We start from the raw sequence: 25858 nt of genomic DNA, 5'->3' as shown, positions 1-25858 counted from the left end.
GGGCTTGTACTTTTGGTTCAAAGCTGAGCATTGAGCCACAGCATCACCTCTTCCTTCAAGGTTACAGAGTTAGAAGCCCTCAGGGCAGTTCCATTCTGTCCTATTGCATCTCTAAGAGTCAGAATGCATTCGAAGGTGTGAAGGAGCCAGAAGGAACTAGATCCCTGTCACAAGGAGAGGTTTCTGCCAGAAATGCAGGCCAGGATCTTTTTTTGTTTGCTTACTTCTAATTCTGAGCTAACTTTCAAAAATCAACTAGCCAGCACCGCCTTCCTTCTTCTGCTTCTAATAAGAAATTTCCTCCAGTTTGACCCTCTGAAGATCAATAGAAAGCGCTGTTAAATGTCTCAGGCTTTATGATCGGCAAAATAATGTTTGAGGGGTGTTGTCATTATTATGTTGTATGTCTTAATACTGGATTTTCCCAATGTCCACAATCCAGAATTTTCGCGCAAATTCCTGGATTCTCTGAATGTCAACTCGGTGATCATTTCCTTGGTGAATCTTTATAAGGCACCATATGATCTTGATTGTTTGTTTCTTCAATAAACTTATAGATTTTAACAGATGCTGCAGTTTGCTCTCTGACAATGGCACAGTTTCAGTTTTGAATCCGTATGGTGACAGACTTTCACATGGGACAGACTTTCTCCCTTGTGAGGCTCATGGATTCAAATACCCAGTGTTGGGGGATGAAGGCAAGTGCTTAACAGCTGTCCCACCACAAACTCAAGCTCACTGCCACCATCATTTTAGACTCCCAGAGACCCTGTGGAACAGGGTAGAAGTGCCCTTATGAGTGTCTGAGGCTGTAAAATATTGACGGGACTGAACAGTCTCATTTTTATTCCCATGGAGAGACTGGTAGATCCAGTATGCTGACCTAGCTGTTAGTAACCCAATGGGTTACCCACCAGGACTCCTATTAGATTTCCAAGTCTCCTTTATAAGACAGAAAGGGTATATTATGTTATAAGAATCTAAGAGTATAAATCAAGTTAGCAAATGTACTTTTTATTGCAGCACAAGGAAAGAAATGTGAGAATAAGTTAGAACTAATCCTGGGCCTTCCAAAAAGCATAGTAAACATTTCATTTCATAAAGAGGGCGAGTCTAGAGAACAGAAGAGTGCTTCTGATGGTAGGAATGGCTTTAACTAAGTAAAGTGCTTGGCAGGACATTGGATTACATTTGATTCTTAAAATACAAAACATAGGGATTGGCATAGTTGGGAATAAGTTTATATGTGGCATTGAGTGTTAAATGCTGGCATAGGAGTTTTGGAATTTGGCAGTATGAAAAATTTTCCTCTTTTTTTCTTTTAAGAGCATATAACTATCAAATACATATTTATACACTACTTAAAATGTATATGGAAGCCTGAAAATTTATAGAAAAAATGTACTACCCTTTAATTCTACTTTTCAATGAACATTTTGAAACCCTTTCCTTTATAACCCACTGTCCGCAAATCGATTCTGACTCATAGTGGATCTGTAGGACAGAGTAAAACTCCCCCATAGAATTCCCTAGGCAATAACTCTTTAACGAACTAGACCGCACAGCCCGACCTTTAAACCACTGTAAGACTAGTACCCATTGCTGTTTTGCACATTACTTGTAGATGCAATTTCAACTGAAAAATGAAATAAAACATACACTTGTTTAGTGGGCATTATTATATATTGTTTAGCAATCTAGACACTGGACATCTGAAATATTAAGTCACTGTCTAATGTCACAGATATATATCATCCCGTATCCATAATAATTCAGCTTCTGTTTCTATGCAGTACAACCTCCATGGTAACGATTGCTTAATGTGACCTGGTTGCTTCAGGCTGCTCAATCCTCCCTTTCAGAATTAAAAGTAGTCTCTGTTTCAGTGCAAATATGTTGTGTAAGCCAGGACTTATAAGATCCTCATGCTTATTCATAGTGAAATATTCATTATACTGAATATTAATGACATAAGAAAACTAAACTACAGTTTCTAACCTTCATTGCTCTTGAGAGCCCTTGAGAAGTCACAACTTTATTTAACCTCAGTTTCCTCAATTGGAAAACAGCCAGACCTATGGATCTATAATGACACACATGATCAACAATGTGCACTCTAGACAGTAGTCATTTATTGTATTCTTGAATTTCAGGCTCAGAAAAATCATGATTAGTTATATAACAACAGGTAAAATTGTGTTGAAGACTTGTCTTATTTCTGAGTACTGCACAATTGGAGAGAACACATTGCACAATTGGAGAGAACATATTTGTTTTGTTTCCATTGTGAGATAGTAAAAAAACCACACACAAAAAAAACCTTAGACTTAAACCATGGAACTTTTACTTTCTGACCATGTGAATGTGAGTAAAGTATTGTTAGACTCTTCAAATTAAAGTTTCATCATTTCATAATTGTTGGATTCTGAGTGTTAGAAATAATGTATTTGAGACAATCGCTACCCACCTGACATTTAAAATAATAGGAAGAATATAGCATGCTGTTAAAGAGCACAGCATTTGCTGTCAGCCAAACCGTGTTGGTGAGGTATGTATTTGAAAGCATATTACTTAAAACCTCAGCTTTTATACAGGGATAATAATAAAACCTACTTCACAGTGTGATTCTGATAAGTAGCAGGAATAATGCATAAAAATGAATCCTCATATCATCAGACATAAAATGGTTGTAGCTATGGGTGCTTGCTCATGAAGGAAACCCTACCCAAATTGCTAAATAAATGTGTTGCTTTAATAATAATTAAATTAATATAATTCAATTACAATGGTACAATTGAAGAGAAACTTATGTTCTCCATTGGAGATCTTAGATGGTACAAATGATATGTGCTTGAATACTAACACAAAGATTGATGGATTGAATCCCTCCTGATGATCCTCTGAAGAAAGTCCTGGCCATTGTCTTTCAAAAGTCCATGGCCTTGACATTTGATAGCCCCATGGAATGCAGTTCTATTCTGCATGCATGGACTTGCTGTGGGACCAAACCAACTTGAAGGCAATTGGATTTGATTTATATTCTTCACTACTTCATTTATTTTGCAAAAGCCATATGTAGTGAGTATAAACGGAATTGTTTTCCATAGCCAAATGTGTACATAAATGTTTGGCATTTGCCATTACCCTTGTTTCATATCGCTTGCTTTCTTATTAGTAAGTATTAGTCTGGTAAGCATGGTTCTCTCTCTTTGAGTGAGAGATGACATTTTTGTCCTAAAATCAACCCCCATTGTTTATGTAAATAGTGTTCAGTCATTTAAAAATCCAATCTGTACACGTCAACAATTCATGCATTTCAGTATGAAATGTCCACCTATATATGTATAATTTCTTTTTCTCAACAGTGTTTTAAATTTGATACCATTGGACACAAATTAATGGACCTTTAATAGAAACACCATATGCACCAGGGAATAATTTATAATGTTCTCTATTATAATATAATAATTATTCCTTTAAAATTAATCAGTGATATATACAAATCATAGATATAGGAATGGATTTGGAATTTGCACTTAAGTCTAGTCCCAATCTACAAACAATTACTTCTTATGAAAAGGCCCTACTCTACACTTTCCCAGATGAAGAGGTCACTGAAGATATATGTGCCACAGCAAAATGTGGTAAAGAAACCAAATGGTGCCTGGCTATCGGAAAGAATAATGACTAGAGTCTTAGACTTGTTTAAGCAAAGATCTAAATGAGGCATAAGCTATGTCTAAACGGAGGAACCACACCAGCCTATGTGATCCAAGGATTGTAAAAATAGAATCCCAAGTCCGAAATGGGGAATGGTATCAGAGCTTAAATTCTGAACACCTAGTTTGCCAAAGGTTTCAGATAACAGTGAAAGACCAAAATCCATTTGCTAAATTCCCACATGGTGTAATATACTGGTGAATCCTGCCTTAAAATTGTCCAGGATTATGAAGAGCCTTGCTATCAGACAGAGAGGATTATAAATTGATTATGGCATACATAGTAATATAATACTCTAGCTTTGATCTTCCCTTTGACACACTTTAAAGTTGTTCACATTTTTAATATTTTCTACTTTCTTGTAAGTTGAGGTTTTCTCTGTTTGGATTAGTCATTGCTGTTGGTTTTTGTTTGTTTGCTTTCTGTTTGTGTTTCTTATGTAAAATCAAGGATTGGGTAGGCAGATCTATAGAGACAGGAAATGGATTGAAAATTGCCTAGAGGCATGACAGGAAAGGATGGGATGCTAATGAAGAAAACAGGAAGAAAATTATCTGAAATTGAGTTTTGTGATGGTTGCACAAAAATTCTTAATATCATTGAATGATTAAATTATATGATATGTGAATTATATGCCCACAAAACCATAATTAATTAAAACTATTCAAGCCTAGCCAATCTTATGGAGGCAGATATCCTTTGTCACATGCGGGTTCTATGACTTCATAACATATCCCCCAATTTTCAGTTATAATTCTTTTTATTTTCCCGTAGACTTTATCAATTTCATCTTTCACACATCACTATGTTATTCATCTGAAATTCAACTTTGAGATGTATGTAAAAATATATCAAAGCATAATTTATTATGTTACTTGTCTTCTAAGATAATTTATTATCTTTCTTTATCATATACTAAAACTTTATGCACAATAAAGCATATTTATGAATCTAAAAAATACTTTGCACCTGCCCTGGATCAGGTAACATACAAAAGAATCTACTATTATTTTGTTAATAATTATGTAGAAATTATATTATTAATAGCTGATAGTAAATATTAATTGTCTCATAATTGGCACTTGTCTTGACATTGTTGAAATTTTTATTATTTGAAAAATATAATGTAAGTACTATTTAATTTACAATATAGAAACAGGCATATATATTTTAATGGCATGAGTTATGAAGTATTTATTTCCATACATTTTAACCATTAAATATCAGGAAATAAGTACCGAATTTTCCTAAACAATATAGCAACATTTTCAAAATTATTACAGTATTATTAAAACGTTAAGTAAGAGTTTGACTAATGATGTCAAACTTGATCATTACTAGAAAACATTTTCTAATATGCTGTAATTAAATGGTGAGTAAAGCAATCACATACCTTAGTTATCTTTCTAAGCTCTCTGGGAAATACAATATCCCCAATCTATACATGTACATCATTTAAAAACATTAAAAGACATATTTTCTCTTTCAATTATAAATGCAAGGATATATATGCTAATCATTATAGATTGGTACCAATGCATACTTTTGTAGTTCTGTGTTTAGACAGTGTAACTTTATATAAGTATGCATCGGTACCAATCTGTAATGATTAGGAGGTTGAGTAGGAAGTGACATATTTCTGGTGTCACTTTCCATAAAATACCATGTTTTTAATTTAATCATAACCATAAGCTATTCCATTTTCAAGGTAAACTAGCCAGTATTAATTTTCTCCCTATGTGTCTGCTCCCCAAGTTTATTTATTCTGCTCCTAACTTTTGCCCTAATGAATGCATTATCTGTTCTTTTCCAATCCTGCCCCACAGAAATGGTATGGGATATCCGGCAGGAGTGCCTTTTGACCCTAATTGTAAGTGCACTGCAGCATTCCTGAAAGTCAAACCAGCGTGCCTTTTCCTTTCTACCCTCCTGAAACCCCATACTTAAAGTGTGCTGTGTCTGTCTGCTTGACTTGCCTCAGGATAGGAACCCTGACCTTCTAGGCCATTCACTGTACCATGCCTCCTTCTTTTTATTTTTTGGACTCGATGTTCCCCTAGGGAAAGTGAGATATCGTAACAAAAATGAAAATGAACTTTTTTAATCAATGAAAGAAGGGTAGATGTGATAGCAATCAAGTATCCAGGTCCTCTTTGAAATCATTTACAATTCAGGCTTACTTATTTTCTGAAAATTATATAGATCCTTAAATGTATATGTGTGTGTTTATTCTAATAAATCATTTTATTGGCGGCTCTTACAAATCTTATAACACTCCATTCATCAATTGTATCAAGCACGTTTGTACATATGGTGCCATCCTCATTTCCCGTACTTTTTCTTTCTACTTGAGACCATGGTATCAGCAACTCTTTCTTCCCCTCCTTCCCCCACTCTCCTACCCTTGTGAACCCTTGACAATATATAAATGATTTTTATTTTTATATATTCCACTGTATGTGTGCTTTGGCGGATTCTTTTTTTTTCATTTCTTTTTTTTAAATCATTTTATTAGGGGCCCATACAACTCTTATCACAATCCATACATACATCAATTATGTAAAGCACATTTGTACATTCATTGCCCTCATCATTCTCAAAACATTTGCTCTCCACTTAAGCCCCCAGCATCAGGTCCTCATTTTCCCCCCTCCCTCCCCTCTTCCCCCTCCCTCATGAGCCCTCGATAATTTATATATTATTAATTTGTCATACCTTGCCCTGTCTGACGTCTCCCTTCACCCACTTTTCTGTGTCCGTCCCCCAGGGAGGAGGTTACATATAGATCCTTGTAATTGGTTCCCTCTTTCCAACCCACTCTCCCTCTACCCTCCCAGTATCGCCACTCACACCACTGGTCCTGAAGGGATCATCCGCCCTAGATTCCCTGTGTTTTCTGATGGATTCTTATGTGAACAGAGAAAATTGGGGCTATGACTAGATCACAAACTGAAAAAGCACACAGTCAAACTTACTTCTATATTAATAGTTGATTTCCGGAAGCAGGATGTTGAGCCAGAAGAGTCAGACACAAAAGAACACATACTTCATGAATCATTTACATAAAGAACCAATATAGTTGATTGATATCAGTCTATGGCATAGGCTACATTACTGCAGAGCACACTAGTGGACACCCTTAGCAGAATGGTAGTGGTTATAGAAGTACAAATAGAATTGTTTGATATAGGTGCCTTGACATGGATGTGCTCAATTTCTAAAAAGACATCAAGAGGTAGTACTTTGACAGGGAAATTGTCTTTAGGTATAGAAAAAAGTAATAAAATTTTCAAAAAATAATTTCATTTAATCAACTTTATAACTCTATTTCTAGAATGGGTGACTTCTTTTAACGTGGCTATTGTGCAACCCCTTTACCAAGCACACTGTCCTTTTCCAGGGACCGTTTTCCTTATTTCAGATCCAAAATGAGATGAGAACATTGCATTTTAGGAAGCTATCACTGCAATGCAAAGTAATGAGAGGGACGTTGTTTTAACAAAACTTTACCACAGCATTAGCATCATTCATTAATTGTTTCTGAGCACGTGCATGGTACGAAGAAGCCCTGCTAGGTTTCAGAGGCACAGGGCTGATGCAAAGGAAGTCCCGGTGCAGAGGGAAAGACAAGGACCACCCACCCATATCTCACATATAGTTCTGGTGCTGCGGCAAGAAATGCGTATTGCACTTGGTGATATTTTATTTCCGAGGAAGAACAGAAAGGGATGAGCACTGATAATCTTGGGTATCTTACAATTGTTTTGAAGAGAATCTGTGTCCGTGTTGACTAGCAAAAGAAGATTGAGCTCATCAAACTGAGAAACCTAAAGGCGCTCTCGACAGCTTACAGCTGCCTCTGGCTGTGGGAGCCCTGGAGAGGCAGAGGTTGCCCTTTGAGCTACTAACTGCCAGCTTGCAGCCACTAGACCAATTCATCTTGTCAAGGGTTTTCCTCTTTTTTCTTTTGTTACCCCTTTACTAAGTACACTATCCTTTTGCAGGGCCTCCTTCTTTTTCTTTAACATATCTAAAGTAGATGAGACAAAATCTCACCATCCTTAGCTATAAGGAACATTTTGGTTGTACTTCTTTCAAGACATATTTGTTTGTTCTTTTGGCTGTCCTTCCTTGGTACTTTCAAGATTCTTCACAAGCGTGATTCAAATACATCACCCTGCCTCTGGTTTGTCTTATTCACTGTTCAACATTCGCATGCATGGCTTTGGTCAAGTTCACCTCAGTGCTCAAAGTAACATCCTTTCTCTTAAACACCTTAAAGAGGCCGTGCGCAACATTTTTACCCAATGAAATGTGACATGTGGTCTCTTGACTGCTGTTTCCATGAGCCTTGATTGAGGTTACAAGTAAGAAAAAAATGTATATTAGTCTGGGTTTTCTACAGACACAAAACCAGTGATACTCAAATATTAAGAAGAAAGAACTTTTATATCAAGAAGAAATCTTATATCAGGAAGGTATCCAAGTCCAACCCAGGTCCATGTGTCCAGTAATAGCTGGGACCCTCTTTAGACTCACATAGCTCATGCTGATGACAAAGAGCAGGAAGTGGGATGCAGGAAGATCACAGCTCAGTGGGTGCAGAATGGTTTGTAGCCAAGGCCAGTGGAAACATGGTGGGTCACTAACAGATATCAGGCTTGCAACGGCCGCATAGGTCTTATCCACAAGACAGATAGGGTCCCTGCAAGCAGGAAGACCAAAGGGCAGAGAAAATATGGGAGGGGTCCCTAGTGTCTGTCTTAAAAGAGAGCTGATAGATTTAACTCTACCGCTACACAAGTGCAGGCTGACATACAATCCAATGACCACAAAACCCTTAATCACTCCACACTTTTCTTCATGTATTATGATGTTACTTATTGGTCCAGTTATGAGAATTCAGGTTTTGTTTATATTACATTGTAATTCATACTAAAGGCTGTAATCCTTGATCTTTATCAGCAAGGGCTTCAAGTCCTCCTCACTTTCAATAAGCAATGAGTGTCATTTGCATATTGAAAGTTATTTATACGATTTCTTTCCTTCCTGATTCTACACTGTTCTTCATACAGCACCCCAGATTATTTGCTCAACATACAGAATTCATAAGTATGGTAAAAGGATACAATCCTGAAGCATACTTTTCTTGATTTTAAATGATGTGGTATTTTTTAAAAATTCTATTTGCATAACTCTCTTTTGATCCAAGTACACATTCTGCCTGAGCACGATTAAGTGTTCTGGAATTCTCATTCTTCTCAAGGCTAGCCATAATTTCTTAAGTATGCACAGTTTAATACCTTTGCATAGTCAATAAAACACAAGCAAACATCTCTGACTACAGAGAATACCAGATGTCCATGATATATCACTTGTTACACATCCTTTTTTGAATCTAGTATGAATTTTTGGAAGCTTCCTATCAATGTATTGCTGAAACTGTTATTAAATGATTTTATGCAAAATTTTACTTGCATGTAATATCAAGAATATGGTTCTCTAATTCATGCATTCTGTTAGATCACTTTTCTCGACAGGGAAGAGATTTTGATCTCTTCCAGTCACTGGCCAAGTAGCTGTCTTCCCAATTTCATGGTCTAGATGAATATGTCCAGTTATCAGTTTCTTGAAATATTTCCATAGGCATCCCATCCATTCCTGGAGCCTTGTTTTTCTCTAATATAACTGGAGCTTCTTTCTTCATTACCGTCAGTTCTTGTGCATCTGCTCTCCCTTGAAACGGCCGAATGACCACTGTGCGTTTGGATATAGCGACTCTCATATTCTTCCCATCATCTGTCGGGGCTTCTTGTATCATTCAACATTTTGTCCATAGGAACTTTAAATATTGCAACTCGAGGCTTGATTTGTTTTCTTTATCTCTTTCAGCTTAAAGTGTGTGAAGGTGTTCTCCTTTTTGGTTTGTAACTCTAGGTTTTTAAAAAAAATCATTTTATTAAAAATATTTTGCCTTAAGCTGCCCTTTGACATTTTCTGTTCAGCTCTTTTATTTCATACTTCCTTTCCTTTGTCTTAGCTACTCTACAATTAAAAACAAGTTTCAGAAGTTCTTCTTATATTCATTTTGATTTTTTTCTATCCCATCTTTTTAATGACCTTTTGCTTGCTTTCTTTAGGATATTAATAGACTTCATCTCACAATTCAGCAGGTCTTCTGCATTAGTGTTCAGTGCTTCAAATCTATTCTTGAGATGTTCTTGGAATTCAGAAGGGATATTCTTAAGGTTGTGTTTTGGCTCTTATGCACTGGTTTTAATTTTCTACATTTCAAGAAAGCAGCAGTCGAGATATCAAATGATACATTGCATTTGGGTAAATTCATCACACAAGACTTCTTTAGATTGTTGAAAATCAAGGATGATACATTGTACACTGCGATACTCCTGACCCCAGGTACTCTAAATAGCCGTGTATTCATATGAAAGTTGGAGATTCCATAGGAAAGACCAGAGACGAATTAATGCACATGGTGCTATTGAAGAAGATGAAAGTACCATGGGCGGCCTAAAGAACAAACTGTCTTGGAAAATTGCAGCTAAAATGGTCCTTAGAAAAAAGATGGTGAGACTTTGGGGCCTGTCCACGGACATGTTATTAGGAGCGAGTAGTCCTTGGAAAAAGCCATCTTTTTGATAAAGCAGAGGAGCAACAAAAAGAGGAAGACACTTGACAAGATGGATTGACACAGTGGCTGCAGCAATAGGATCAAGCATAACAATTTTAAGGCATAAGGTTGAGTATTTTTTTGTTCTGTTCTACATAGCATGGCTATGGGTTGGATCATATGACACCTAACCAAACAAGTTTTGACTTGAACTTACATATGAACAATTGATGGTCTGTTCCACAGTTGGCCACTTGCCTCCTGCTGGCTGCTGATCATGAGCTTCTTCATCTTCTCTTTCCATGGGGGTAGCCAATTGGATTCTGTGTTTCCCATCTGGAGAAGTCCATGTGAATTGTCACCACTTGTGTTGTTGAAGAAGGGTTTCTTCTCACATTGAGTCTTGCTTCACCAAGACATAAAGTTACCAGAGGCTTTACTTCATCCACATTACCATGGTTGAATCTGCTTTGAGAAGGAGGCTATGTGTTCCTTTTGGTGATGAGGAAAGAATACCACGCGTAGGTATCGTGAGCACACATTGATCGATGTAAATGATGCCATTAAGAAATGCTCAAGAGAAAAAAATATGTATATATTGAAGAATTTTAATGTGTAATTTGGCAACACTATTAATAATTTCAGGTCATATATGCATATGTATATATTAGAAGGGTGTGTAGGTACAGATATGTGTGTAAAGGAACATATATTAATTAGAAGACAAATTATAGTTACTTTAAAGATAAGCAACTACCTTTTGAGATTGTTAGTATAAATTTGAAGACTGAGGACCTTAGTCCACGTGCAATCACACAACAGATTGCTATAATATAGTTCATAAAGTTCACATTCTGCTCCTAGGGAAGTGAACAGAAGCTAAAAGTCAGCATTTACTATTAAGCAATTATGAGATATTAAGAGGTAATAGAAACTAGAGTACTAGAAATACAATTTAAGAGAAGAGTGAGTCATTGTAAAAAATAAAACTAACCTCACTGAGCAATTTGTATAGAAATTGTCAAATGTGAACCTAATGAACTAAGTAAATTTTTACCCAAAACATTTTACATTAAGAAAATAATAATAAAGATCAGCTCAATAAAGGAATTGTGTATCCCTTCATTGATCTCAGGAAAAGGAAATGATTATAAGAGCATTTAAAAAAAGTTAAAAGACCGCAAAGAAGTACTTCTAAAGTCATTATAACAGTCAAAGGAGTCAAGTAATTAAGGTTTGCTTTATTGAGATGGGAAGTCAAGGAATGGCTGAATGACGTACTATTCTCTGTATTTGTAGGCCAGATCTGAAATTTCCCAGTATTTGGATCAACACCACAATAATTGCATAGATATCCTATTTCCCAACAACATGTGTATCACATAAAACAAGTTTAGTTTCTCTAAAGTATTGAGACAAAAGGAATTATAAAATATAGTACTGGAATGTGAGACTCTAAGGTTGGCTCAAACTTGGCTCTCAGCAAAATTAGTATTACACGCTTCCTTAGCTGGAATTCAGGAAGGAGTCTCAAAAATTACAATATTTTAACTCCAAACAAAACTCAAAGCGCGAAATATTGTGGTTAAGAGTAAAAAAGAAAATAGCACTAATAATAGGCATACATACACTACTGAACATAATGAAATATACCCACACTATAGAAGACAGCTCTTGTGGTGTAGTGGGTTAAACTTTGAGCTGCTAACTTGAAAGTTAGCAGTTCAAAACTGCCAGAATCTCAGAGGAAGAAAGACCAGGCTTTCTACTCCTGTAAAGACAGGGACAGTTCTACCTAGTCTTATAGGGTCACTATGACTCTGATTTACTTGTTTGGAGTGAGTTTGGCTAGAAGACACAAAGAAAACTGTGACGGTCTTAAAATAACAACATTCATGCACATCAAAAGAATTCATTAAAAGAGTAAAAATAGAACCCACATATTGAGAAAAGTATTTAGCAATGAATTATATATAGGATAAGGGGCTAATTTTAAAAATCTATAGAAAACTGCAACAAAGAAAAACATATTGGATGTAGTTGCACAATCGATCTCAACAAATTAGTGACAGTATCCCATTGAAAAAGCTCACTGTCAAAAGTTGATGCTGATTCATTGCCAGGATAACTCCAGGATAGGGTAGACCTACAACACTTTAATATAAAAATGAGCACAAGGCATGAATAGATTCTTTACAAAAGATAACTTCCAGGCAGCCAACAATCATATGAAGAAATTTTCAAAATCATTTCGCCATAAAAAAAATACAAATTAAAACAATGAGATACTGCCCCACCTCAGTACTCTTAGCAAAATTCAAGAAAATAATAAATGCTGAAGAGGATGTGGAATGCTTGGAATAGTCACTCTTGGTGGAATTGTAGATTTGTACACCACAATGGAAATCAGTATGGTGCTTCCTTAAACAAATGAAAATATAAATCCTGTAATCTCTGTAATTGGTACACACCAGAAAAATGTAAGGAAGACAACACACATAGACATATGCACTTCTATGTTTACTGCAACAACTTCTATAATAGCAAAAAAAAAAAAGATCAAAACAATAAAAACTCAGACTATTGAGGAGCAGAAACAAACTCTGGTACATTCACACAATGGAATACTAATTATTAACTATTTCTGAAATTTGAATATTTTATGACACCATTATTATAAAGGGGAAAAAACATAAAAAGAAGAAGGATTTTCACACCAAATGATGACAATGTAAGGACTATGATAAAGCTAGATTTGGGGGCGTGTGCAAAGGGATGGGGCAGGAAAGTTAGGAGGGAGGGTGGATGGGGGAAAAAGAAATAAAAATGATGACATACAGTTTTAGAAACGCACAGTGGCAGTTCTACCCTCTTCCATAAATTGCTTTGAGTCGGCATCAACTTATAGACAATGGGTTTTTTGAAATGGAGTATTGTCACTAATTTGCTGAGATGGATTGTGTACTTCCAAAGAATGTCTTTATTTGTGTGTATTATCTAATCCAAAAGGGCATAAAAATTAAATATGCATACATACAAATAAAAACAACACAATAAATAAAGTTAACATTAAAAGAGAGAGAAGAGTCACAGCCTTCAAAACCCTCCGGAATCCTTACCCATGAGATGGAAACACTGATGTGAGTGGCTGTGAAGGGAGGAAAAGTAAAGCTGCAATGGACTTGGATTCTTTTGTGACATGCAAGTAGGTTTCCAAAAAACGTATTTTTCCTAGAAGAGAAAAAAGTTTCCAATTTCAAAATTACTTACAATCCTGCCAGGGTAAAGACAAACAGTTGGATATAAACCATGATTAATGAACTCACTGAAAATAATCATTTAAAAGTGAGTTCCTTGATAGTCCAATACCCTAAAGTTTTACTTGAATTACTAGAATAAGAATTCTAAGAAGTGTGTTAGCCATTTTTAAGTTATATCTTTGAATTATATTAGAACATAAAAACTAATGATAAAAGTTTCTATATGACCATACAACCCAAAACTCAACCCATTGCTATAAAGTCAATACCTGTTCACTGTGATCCTGTAGGACAGATCAAGTAGAACTCTGCCCCAGGGTTTCCAAGATTGTAAATCTTTATTGAAGCAGACAATGACATTATATTTTTCAGAGTGGCTCTATTATCACATGGACTGGTCTTTATCATCTGAAACTGGTTTTTCCAACTGCCACCCCCCCACACCCCCTTGTTTTCCCATACTCAGAAAACAGAATGATTCAAAAGCTTTGTGGAAAAATAGCATTATCTTTTAACTCCATGAATTTTTGAAGTCCCATTCTTTATTTTCTAAATCCACTGCATTTTTTCTTGTACTTATAAATACACGAAGTGCTTGACTGTTACCCAAAAGTTTGGTGATTGAACCTACCCAGGAAAAATAGAAAACTATGGGACAGTCTTATTTTGTGACAAAGGGTTCCTATGAATCAAATTTCAACTCACTGTCACCTCTCACCAACAATCGTACATGCACAGAGCTCATCACTTCTCATTAACCTTATTTCATTGGCCACCACTACTACTCTATCGATACAACAGAGTGCTGGTGATAGAGTGGGTGACAGGTTGTGCTGCGAACACGGTCAACAGTTGAAATACACCTGCCAGTATTTAGGAGAAAGATGAAGCTTTTTACTTTTGTAAAGATTTACAGTCTCAGAAACCCACAGGAGCAATTCTCTTCTCTTCTATAGGGTTACAATGAGTCAGAAGTGACTCTGAGAGTTCTTTCATGACATTTATGTAAGCTTCAAAAATAGAACTTACCTATAGAAAGCCCCTTACCCTAAGTCATAAATGCAGGTTGTTAATTGGCAATACCATAACCCAGGTTCCTTTATTCTAATTAATAAACAAATACAAAGGGAAACTACTATGCTTTGAAATAAAGAGTTAGAAATTTCATAGATATTGTCAATTTATAATAGCATGTAGTACAACATAATAATAGAAATAACAACAAATGGTAAGAAACATGTGGGTGAAATAAGATCCGTCAATAAATTATAACAGGGACATTTACAATTATTTTATGAGTGTTTCTCTACTTACATTAAAACAATTATAGTTTTCCCAAGAGTCATGTACAATGAAAACTATGATTCGCCCATAATGCCACTTCTTAAGAATATTTAGGCATTGTCCTTTCTTCTCCAATGATATGCTTTCTGTTTGATAGAAAATATTTGTGCTCATCCTCTTGATCCCTGTATATACTTCCTCTTATAATGAATCATTCTTATTTTGGAGATTATGTGAGAATTTAGATTCATTTAGATTCAGCACCTACTTTTTTGTATTGCTTGGATAATAACCTAAATCTTATATTTCATTCCTTTCATAAAATTTAATACATGCAATGTAATGTTCACCATTTTTTTCTTAGGGCGTAGAAAAAAAGGATTGCTTGTATAAACAATAGTTCACAATAAAGTAGAAGAAAGAAAACTAAAGATAGAATAAACGAGGGAAGTATAATAATGTGAAAGATATGAACATTATGCAAGTATGTTAGTGATGTAGACTGAGGGAGTTGAGAAATGTTGAGTGGGGGAGCTTTCCATCAAGGCCTAGAAGAACTAACAAGGTGGGGGGTGGCATCAAGAATATCATAGAAGAAGAAAGCAAGTGGTCATTAAAAAGACAGGAATAAAAAAAAAGATTAAAGTGCATGTCAGAAGAGACTCGGAAACTTGCCTTTGATTGTAGAGCAGTTAATGCAAATGAAGAAATGCTGAAGTAAAAGAACCGAACAGAGAATTTCAAATGGCAGCTTGAGAAAGCAAAGTTATGTAATATAACGCGCAAAAACCTGAAATGAAAAACCAAAAAGAAAGAACATGATCAGCATATATAAAGCTAAAAATCTTTAAGGAAAATGTCAAACCTCATGTTTTAAAGTTGAAGGATTCTATGAGCAAAATATTGAGCAATACAGGAAGTATCAAAAGAAGATGGGTTCAATACATAGTCACCGTACAGAAAGAACTACTAAGCATTCAATTGTTGCAAGAAATAACATATGATCCAGAACAGATAGTACTTAAGGAAGAAGTTAAAACTGCACTGAAGGTAATAGAGAAAAACAAAGCTCAGGCAATCAAAAGAACACCAACTACAAAGTTTTAGCAAAGTGAGGAAGTACAGGAAGGACTCACTAGTACATCCATCCCAAGCAATTTGGAAGACAGCTGCATGGTCAACTGACTTGAACAAATCAATATTTATTCCAATTCCAAAGAAAGACAGCCTTACAGAACATGGAAATTATGTAAGAGTATCATTAAGAACACCTCAAAGTAAAATTTTGCTGAAGATCATTCAACAATCATTGCAAGAGGATATCCATAGAGTACTGCCTGATATTCAAGCCAGATTCAGCTATCATTGCTGATGTCAAATGGATCTTGGTTCAAAGAAGGAAATACTAGAAAAATACTTCCTTGAGTTCTCTTGGTTATGTAAAAGTATTTGACACTGTGGGTTATAACCAACTATATAATGAGAAATATTAAGCACAATTAAGTTCTAGAACACTTAATTATGCTCTTGTGAGACCTAGAGGATCAAGAGGAAATCATTTTAATAGAACAAGGGAATCCTATATGTTTAAAATCAGGAAAATTGTGCATCAGCGTTGGATCCTTACACCATACTTATTAAATCTTTATGCTGAGCAAATAAATCAAGGAAGGACTATATGAAGAACAATACAGCATCAGGATCAGAGGAAGGCATACTAACAACCTTCAATATACAGAGGACACACATTGCTTGCTGAAACTGAGGAGGACTTGAGGCACTTGCTGATGAAACCAAGGATTGCACCCCTCAAAATGGATTGCAGCTAACTGTAAGGAAAACAAAAATACTAACAACGGGACCCAGAGGTAGCATTATTATAAATGGAGAAAAGATTGACGTTGTCAAGGACGTTATCTTACTTGAATCTACAATCAATGTTTATGGAAGCAGGAGTCAAGAGTTCAAAAGACAAGTTATATTGAGTAAAATTGCTTCACAGGACCGCTTTAAAGTATTGAAAAATAAGGATGTTACTTTGACAACTGAGGTGTGCCTGGCCCAAACCATAGTATTTTTCAATGCCTCCTATGTAGGTGAAAATTGAATACTGAATAAGGAAGACCAAAGAAGAGTCGATGAACTTTCATGATGGTGCTGGTGAAGAATATTAAAAGTACTGTGACTCTCAAAGAAATAAACATACTGCTTTGGAGGACGAACGCCCAGAATGCTCCTCAACGAAGTTTCACGTCACTGACTTTGGATATGGTATTAGGCACGTTGTCCTGGAAAAGAACATCGTGCTTGGTAAAGAAGAAGGGCAGTGAACTGGAGGGAGACATTTGATGAGTTAGATTGACACCATGGCTGAAACAATGAGCTCAAGGATAACAAGTTGTGAAGAAGGCACAGGAGAAAGCCATGCTTCATTCTGTTGTATGTAGAGCGCTCTGAATGAGAACTGACTCACATGCTGCCAACAATAACAATCACATTATTATGAGAAATGTGTATTTAGAGATTCCATCAGACATTTTAGCATTTAGTTGATTTCTCAGAAAAATTTCTTATCAAATTGTTTTGTGGATTTTGGAACATTTTTACCTAGTGAGCAGGAGGTCAGAAGAGTCCAGGCTTGAAGTTCTTTATCAATAGTATCATTATTTTCCCTTCTCCTCATTCATCAATCCACGAGAATCAGGAAGAAGGCCTCACTCCCCCTTTATCAAATACTTCAGATGAAAACATGTTGGGATATGGCAAGCCATGGTTTTGTCAGAAACCTTTTACTAGGTTATTGCTTTCTGCTCACTTATTTTTAATTGAAACACTCGATTTACAGTAGAATGTTTTTCTAAAGGAAAATTTAGTCCATATCCACAACTGGCACCATCTCATCGTTTCCTCATGCTTTAAATTTTTTTTTTTATTTGAAGTCATTGACATCATGAAGTGCAGCAGATAGAAAAAGGTTACCCTTTTTGGGGTAATGTAAGTGGTTCATGAGATCAACTTCTAAGTAGAAAGTTGGAGGTTGAAAATTAGAATCCTTCCCAAAAAACCTTGAAAGAAAGGAAAGATATCTCCTCTGAACAATGGGTCATTTAAAACGCTAGGGAGCAAGGTGTAAGAATCAACTCCAAACAAAGGGCTTTTGGGGGTTTTGTTATTTGCCATTTGATGTTGTTTTGTTTCACGTGTTAATTTCACCTACAGCCATTATCCCGCAAGGATGGACATGTATCTGCTTCCACATCGAGACACCCACATAGACTTCATATCTCCGGATTGTTCTCTTCACTTAAAGTCATTGCTTGTATGCATTTACATTGTAATTGCTTCTAGCAAGATAACGTCTTACCTCAATAACATGATCTTAATGCAGTTGAATATTTTTGACATGGCAGTATCTGTTTTTGGATAACTATTATGTTGGGCATTGTTAGAATGCTTCCTTTGTAGCATTGTAGTGTGGAGATAAATAGAGTAGACCAGGCTTCTATTTGCTGAGCAATTAAATGAAAGATCATAAGCAACGAAGCCTGACTGTTTATTGTGGAACTGGAGATCAGCAGGAGCAGCTGCAGCTGGAAATGCTCCCGGGAAGAACACATTTCCTCTAAAATAATGCATTTGGCATGCTTCCTTGATGTTATAAGGGGGTGATAATAGGATATGCATTTTATGAGGGTTGACTGTCTAAGACAAGAAAGGATATCAAAACACTCATTAGTCAATATTCAGAAATCCTGTTGATTGAATAAACACTAAAACTCACTGACATCAAGTCAATTCTAGCTCAAAGTGATGTTGTAGGACAGGGTAGAACTGCCCCTGTGGGTTCTCAAGATCGTAACTTTTAATGGGCATAGAAAGTCTCATTTTCAGAGGATAATAAATAGTAGAACTCAGTTTGTGACTTCTTCCAAAGACCCCATCCTAGATATAAATGATCTATCCTTTTTCTGTAATGTGGTCATAATAACTGGGTAATAAACCAATTAAATGTTAAGTGCTCAGTAATCTTAACAATATATCTTTATACCACCATCTAGACAGTATACAGGTTATGATGTCATGTCTACTTACATAAGTAATGACATTGAATCCATTCTGACCCACAGCATGGCTAGATAAGAGTTGTGAAACTGTAAATTCTTAGAGGAGAAGACAACCACATTTTTCTCTACTGTCTGGGACATCCAACAACTCTAAACGTATGCCATCAGGTTGATTCTGACTCACAGTGACCATTCAGAACAGAGTAGAACTGCCTTTTGGGTTACTAAGACTTAAAATACTACAGTTTTCTCTAGTAGAGCAACCGATGGGTTAGAAATTCTGACTTTTGGGCTGACTGCTAAATATATATCCTACTACACCAACAAGCCTCCTAATCCCTGAGATTCAGCAGAGAGATGTAGCAATTTTCTACACTACATTTTCTCATGATGAACTTAAATAATGCTCTCTTTTATTCTAGACCAAGCAAAACTAACTTCTTTCCTTCTGATTTTGTGTAGCATTATATTTCATATGATTTCTTGCTTCATTACATATTTTCATAAGCTGTACCTCCATGTGTCTTTTCCTATAAAGAACAGAAGGATAAGATTGCAATTCGTCCCCTTCTCACTAGTGCATAGATGTTAGTTTCTTTTATATTAATAACCAATTGAGAACCTTGATGGTATTATAGATTGAATTAAGTTCCAGAAAAGAGATATGATGAAGGCTTAACACTGATGTAGGTGTATAGCATCTGACTTGAGAATCAGGTCTTTGAAGATGTGATCCGTTAAATGTGATTGTAATCGGGTAGGTCCTAATCTTATGTTATGCTACCTTATAAAAGAAGAAATTAGGAGTTAAGAGAAAAAGACAAGACATTTTAACCAAGTGAAGATGCTTCTCAAAATAAAGAAGATGCATTCCTATTTGAGTCTACCACAACTGTCCAAAAAATGGATGACTCATCTCCTAAAGAGGATACAGAATATGATACCACAGACACCCTGAATTGTGAAACATGACATGTCTACATCTTAAAGCTACCCAATTTGGGGTGTTTTATTACAACAGTGCTAGGAACCTAATGCATATGGTCTAAGAAACAATTATTGACCAGATGTTTTAAATATGTAATTCAATTTGCTCAGTTCAAGGTACAACACATGTGGATTATTTCATAAAGTAATATGTTTCAGTGGAAGTAACAGGCACTTTAGATTAAATCATGTGAAACTATGGAAGCTAACAACAACCCCAAGTCTACTTGGATTTAAGAGTTCTGCGTAATCAAGAATTAGTTAAACTGCTATTGCTTAATGGACAGATAGGAAAGCTTCAATTTAAGGAACCTCTAGACCAAATCTGTTCATTTTAGAAACTGAAAGTTCACTTGTCTAAAAAAGAGTAATAAAACTAGATGCATTTCTAAAGTTGAATAGAGAATTATCTACAGCAAAAGGATCTAATTATTCAACCAGACTCTGCTGTCAGGGAAATGAACCCCTACCTTTTTGATCCAGAAAGAACCTGAACCCTAACATTCAAAATGCTATTAATGATAAATGGACGGATAAGGGGGTAAGGGTGTGTCTTTGATAGCATCTGTTCAATTTGAAACAAACTATCCCTGCCACGTTGATCCAAAAGAAATAAATAATACAATATGAGCATGTCTTTAGAAAAAAGGTAATAACTATTCCCTAAATTATTTAAGCCTGGAATATAATTAATATACAAAACGATTTATTTTATTAAACTAAGCTTTCTCCAGACCAGGGATCCCCAAAGTTAATTAGCACTATAGCCCTGAGCATTTCAAATACACAGAGAAAGTAAATTGGTGGTAAATGCATATTTATCTATTGTAATTTCCAAGAACTTAGCTACATGAGTAATTTGTTATCATTAGTGATTTCCACCCCCTCCAAAGTATTTGTCTTCTGCACAGCTATTTCAGGATGAGAACTATTACCTATTAAATATTAACTACACTACAGTTGTCACTTCTATAAATATTTCTGCTTAATAAAGACTCAGAGCTCCCTGGAAAATTGACAGAATGCTGTATTCAACATATCAGCTGACATTGAAGTATCAAAAGGAGAACAAAGGCATACATGAAGTCACTCTACCAAACATAATTGGCCAGATTTCACTCATTTCAAAAGGTAGTATATGATCAAGACCTGATAGTAGTGAAGAAGCCCAAGTTTCAGTTAAGAAGTTGGCAAAAACACTTGAGATGTTTCAACAAACAGATGTAATACTAGAAGTACTCCCTCTTCAAGGGCAAGACATTGAAGACCTGGCCAATTGACTGGAGGTAATATTTGCACCCACACAAAAGAAAACATCTAATGAAATAAGGAGATTTTAAAACAATATCAATGTCTCACACAAGTAACTTTTTCTGAAGATAATTAAAAAATGATTGCAGCAATAAATACCAGAAAGCCGCCAGAAATTCAGCTGAAATCAGAAAAAATCATGTAAAAAGGGCTATCACCGCTGATATCAGATCGAGCTTTACTGAAAACAGAAAATATCAGAAAGATGTTACCTGAATTTTATTGATTAGGTAAAGGAATTTAAAGGTGGAAATTACAACAAATTATGGATAACAATGTGAAGAATGGGAATTTCATAGTTCCATCATTAAAACAAACAAAAGCTGTACATAGACCAAGAGACATCTATTTGACCAGAACAGACAGTACTGTAGGTTTTCTCATTTAAAAAGGAATACATCAAGGTTGTATTCTTTCACCATACATAGTCAGTCTACATGCAGAACAAATAATCCAGAAGATGGTCTGCATGAAGAAGAAAGAGGCATCAAGATTTGAGGAAGATTAGTTAACAATCTGTAATATACAAAGTTAGAACTTAATTTATCAAAAGTGAGATGACTTTAAGCACTTATTGAGGAAGATCAAAGAGTACAACTTTTAGTACAGATTAATTATACTTCTATAGAAATATGGCCCAAACCTCACACCTGGACTGATAATCAACATCGTGAAAAACAAAGACAAAATTGATGTTGTCAAAGATTTTATTTCACTTGGATCCACAATCAATGTCCATGGAGGCAACAGCGAAGAGATCAAGTGGCGTAGTGCACTGTTGGGCAAATATGCTGCAAAGGAGTTGTTCAAAGGGTAGAGAGGCCACTTTGAGGATCAAGGTGCTCCTAACCCAACTCATGGTGTGTCAATGGCCTTATATAATAATAAAAATGTATATAATGCATACCATTTATAAACTTATAAAATTTTGTACTACATAAGACTAAAGAAAAACTGATACATTATTTTTATTCCGTGGGTAAAGAATGTTGAATATACCAGAGACAACGAAAAGAACACACACAAATCCATCTTGTATGAAATACAGCTAGAATGTTCCTTAAAAGCAAGGAATGGGAGACTTTGGATATGTTATCAGGAGGGACAAGTCCCTTGGTTAAGTAGAGAAGTAGTGGAAGAGAGGAAGCCTCTTGAAGACATAGGTTGATGCAGTGTCTGCAACCATGACTCAAATGTAGCAGTGATGGTGAGGACAGCAGGGAGGCAGACAGTGTTTTATTTTGTTCTGTGGAGGAATTGGAATGAGTTGGAAATGACTTGATACCACCTGACCACAACCACAACTGGTAAGAAGGATTTTTTACTCCCTTTTCTATTTGGATAAAACATTTGGCTGCTAACTAAAACGTCAGTAGGTCTAGTACAACCAGAGGTCCCTCAGAAGAAAGATCTGGAGCTCTATTTCTGAAAATTAGCCAGTGAAAACCCTAACAAGCACGCCGGTACTTTGACACACAAGGGCTTGAGGAGCTGGTGCTGATTTGAAAGCAACTGGTTGGTTGGTTTCCTGTTATCTACTGAACGAGTGGCAGGTCGAAGAGCGCTCGCAGCAACCCAACTATGAAATTCAGGGATCCCTTTGGTAATCATTTTCCTCACCTTTCTCCATCTAAGAAAGAACCACTAGTGAGGCCTACTTTTATTTTTCAGTTCAACTAGACTCTAGTGTGCAGTTGTTTTCCCAACATTAATATAAATATTGCTATGATATTATTTTATAGATCTAATTTACATTGATAATCAATTGACCTTAAGTTCATAAGCATCCCCTTGATAAAGCGTGTAGACTTCATCCAATCAGTTGAGTCCCTTAAGAGTCATTGCATTTTCCAGAGAAGAAATTCTGCCTCAAAACTGTGACACCCTAATTCTGCATGAATTTTCAACCTACCAAACTGAATTAGGGATTTTCAACTCAAGATTTCACCTTGAACTTGTGTGTGAGATTTGCATCTGGAGGCCTGCGCTGTTGATTTCAGACTTGCTATTTGACATAAATATGTCAGCCAATTCCTCAAATTCTCTTTCCTTCAGAAATGGTTTCATGATACATGCTAAAGCATGCATGGACAAAGCTTAAAATATTATCACGAGTCAAGCACAAATGTTATGTGATCCCATTTACATGAAATAACTAGAACAGGCAGATACATATGAGGCAACATTTATTAGTTCCCTCTAATTTATTAGGCCAAGAAGTAGAAGGAAAAGAGAGCCATTGTTTAAGAAGCATGGGATCTATCAGTGATGATGAAAAAGTTGGTGCTGATTATACAACATGATTAATGTAACTGATGTTACTAAATTGTGCAGGTGAAAAAATGTTACATGAGTAAATGTTGCATTGAATTTTAATTGTATAATTAAAACAAATTTTCTCTAGGTAAATAGGTAGATAAGATAGAATGGATAGATTAATAGATAATAGAAATATTAGGTTAGATAGACAGATACAGAAAGATGAGATCAGATATAGATGCATAGTAGAGAGAGAATAGATAAAGATAAAAACACAATATACATATTGTGTTCCTCGGCAGAACCTTGGTCCCAATTTACCACAATCATTTGCTATTTCTACCTCCAGAGGATCTTTCTTTTATGCAGAAGTGAGGGCAAAGTCTTAAAAATTGACTTTTTATGAACCAGGGTTTTTGTCCTACTAGGATTCTTTATTTACTCAAAGTGCTACTTCTCCCTTTTAACCAACATCTCTTTAGCCCCTGGTATTTTCTGCTTAAACCACTTCAGTCATTCTGTATTGCACCAAACTAAAGAAACTTAATATCAATACCTTAATAGGAACACCAAAGGTCTTGCTTAGAAAGGACGATGAATCTGCACCCACACTCATTTGGAGGTTACATATTTGCAATCACTATTCACTGGATATAATCACTAGTGATCGCTGTCACTTCTTCTCCTTGTGATCTCAATTTTTAGGTCCCTGAATAGTGCAGGCAGTTTGCACTTGACTACTCGTCTAGAGGCTGAAGATTCAATCATAACCAGTGGTGCTAGGGGAGACAAGCCTGGAGATCTGCTTCTATGAAGACTGGAACCAAGGAAACCCTATGGGACGCTTCCACTCTGTACCACATGCGGTTGCCATGAGACAAAATCTACTCAACAGCAACATCTTTTCTTTCACTTCTGGTGTCCCGGAGGCTCACTGCTCTTCACTCTATGGACTCAATGTATTTAGTGCTCAAAGCCTGCTGAGCAGCCTCACCTGAATCTCCTGCTTTAAATCCTAGGCTCCTTTTGAGGTGTCACAATACACCACGCACAGCTGTAACATTGATTTCCTGACACTGCAGTATAACTGACTTATGAAGGGTCTTTCCCACAAGACTCTGAGCTCTTTGTGGCATAAGAATACACTTTGTTTTAGTGTCTGTTTGCTATAACACCAGGTTCGTCATGGGTTATAATAAATGGGTTGTCTGCCTATTTTAGAAAAATGAGGTCATTTGAGATACATAATTATAATATCCACTTGTTGGGTTTCTGAGCAGAAAAGGGAACTTGGGCAGTCAAGGACTCCAAAACCAGTTCTTAACCATTATTCTGTAGTGAGCCATAACCGCCATTATATAACAGAAAAGCTAGGCTGTTGTTGGACTGTAAAGGATAACTATTGATATTCAACGGAACAAGTCACCATTACAATTTGGGGGCTTGTGTGAAGTTTCATGAGATAGTTCAAGCTTATGTCTGATTACCTCTTACTTCTCCCATGTAGTGTCAAATCACATATTTGATAGCTCTATGTGGATATTCCCATAAACAATGAACTTTTGCATGCTTTCTTTTTACATAACTTGCTCTTTCGTCTGTGAAGATAGTAATGGCTTAATCTTCAAAGATGTTGAGCAATTTGGTGTCCTTGACCTCATGCAGAGAATGTGCATTATCTTTTGGAGAAAATTAGCCAGATAAACATATGTTCTCATAAAATCAAGAGCTGACATATTAGATCTTACAGTGACCTGTCAAAAGGAAGAGCTACTATAAATCCCAGCATCTGTAAAATGTAAATTTAGAGGGCATAAAACACCTATGTGATAATAAAAAGCAGAATCTAGTCAAAGAAGTATAAGAAATATGAGGAGGATTTATAAGCTAGCTATAAACTTGAATACACTAAAAGTGAAGCACCTGATTAAAGTATCTGTTTTCTCCTTTGTTTATTGTCGAGTACATTTTTGGGAGGGAAGGAAAAGACAATGAACTATCTTTGTTTAGAGATTGGCTAGATCCTTTAAGTCTTACCTACAATTCAGGAACATCTAGATAAAAAAATGTGTGTACTCTTTCTATCCTCACAATCCTCATATTACCAGCTTACCCCACCCTCTCCCTGCCAAGAATCTATGCCTTGTTTACTTTGGCAAGCTACAGGAAAAAGAAAAATATAATTCTCTCTGTGGTTGTTGGTGTTTGCCCTTGAATCAGTTTATGCTCATGCCAACACTATAAAAATTCTCCCTAGAATTTAAGGTCTGTGATTTTTTCAGAAGAAGATCAATGGGCTTCACTACCAAACTTTCATGCTAATAGCTAAGTATGTAACTATTTGT

The sequence above is a fragment of the Echinops telfairi genome, unplaced genomic scaffold (genome assembly GCF_000313985.2).
Source record: "Echinops telfairi isolate 266 unplaced genomic scaffold, ASM31398v2 ScPeMD7_18;HRSCAF=68, whole genome shotgun sequence".
In the NCBI taxonomy this organism is placed as follows: Eukaryota; Metazoa; Chordata; class Mammalia; order Afrosoricida; family Tenrecidae; genus Echinops; species Echinops telfairi.
Note: the sequence above shows the minus strand (reverse complement) of the source record.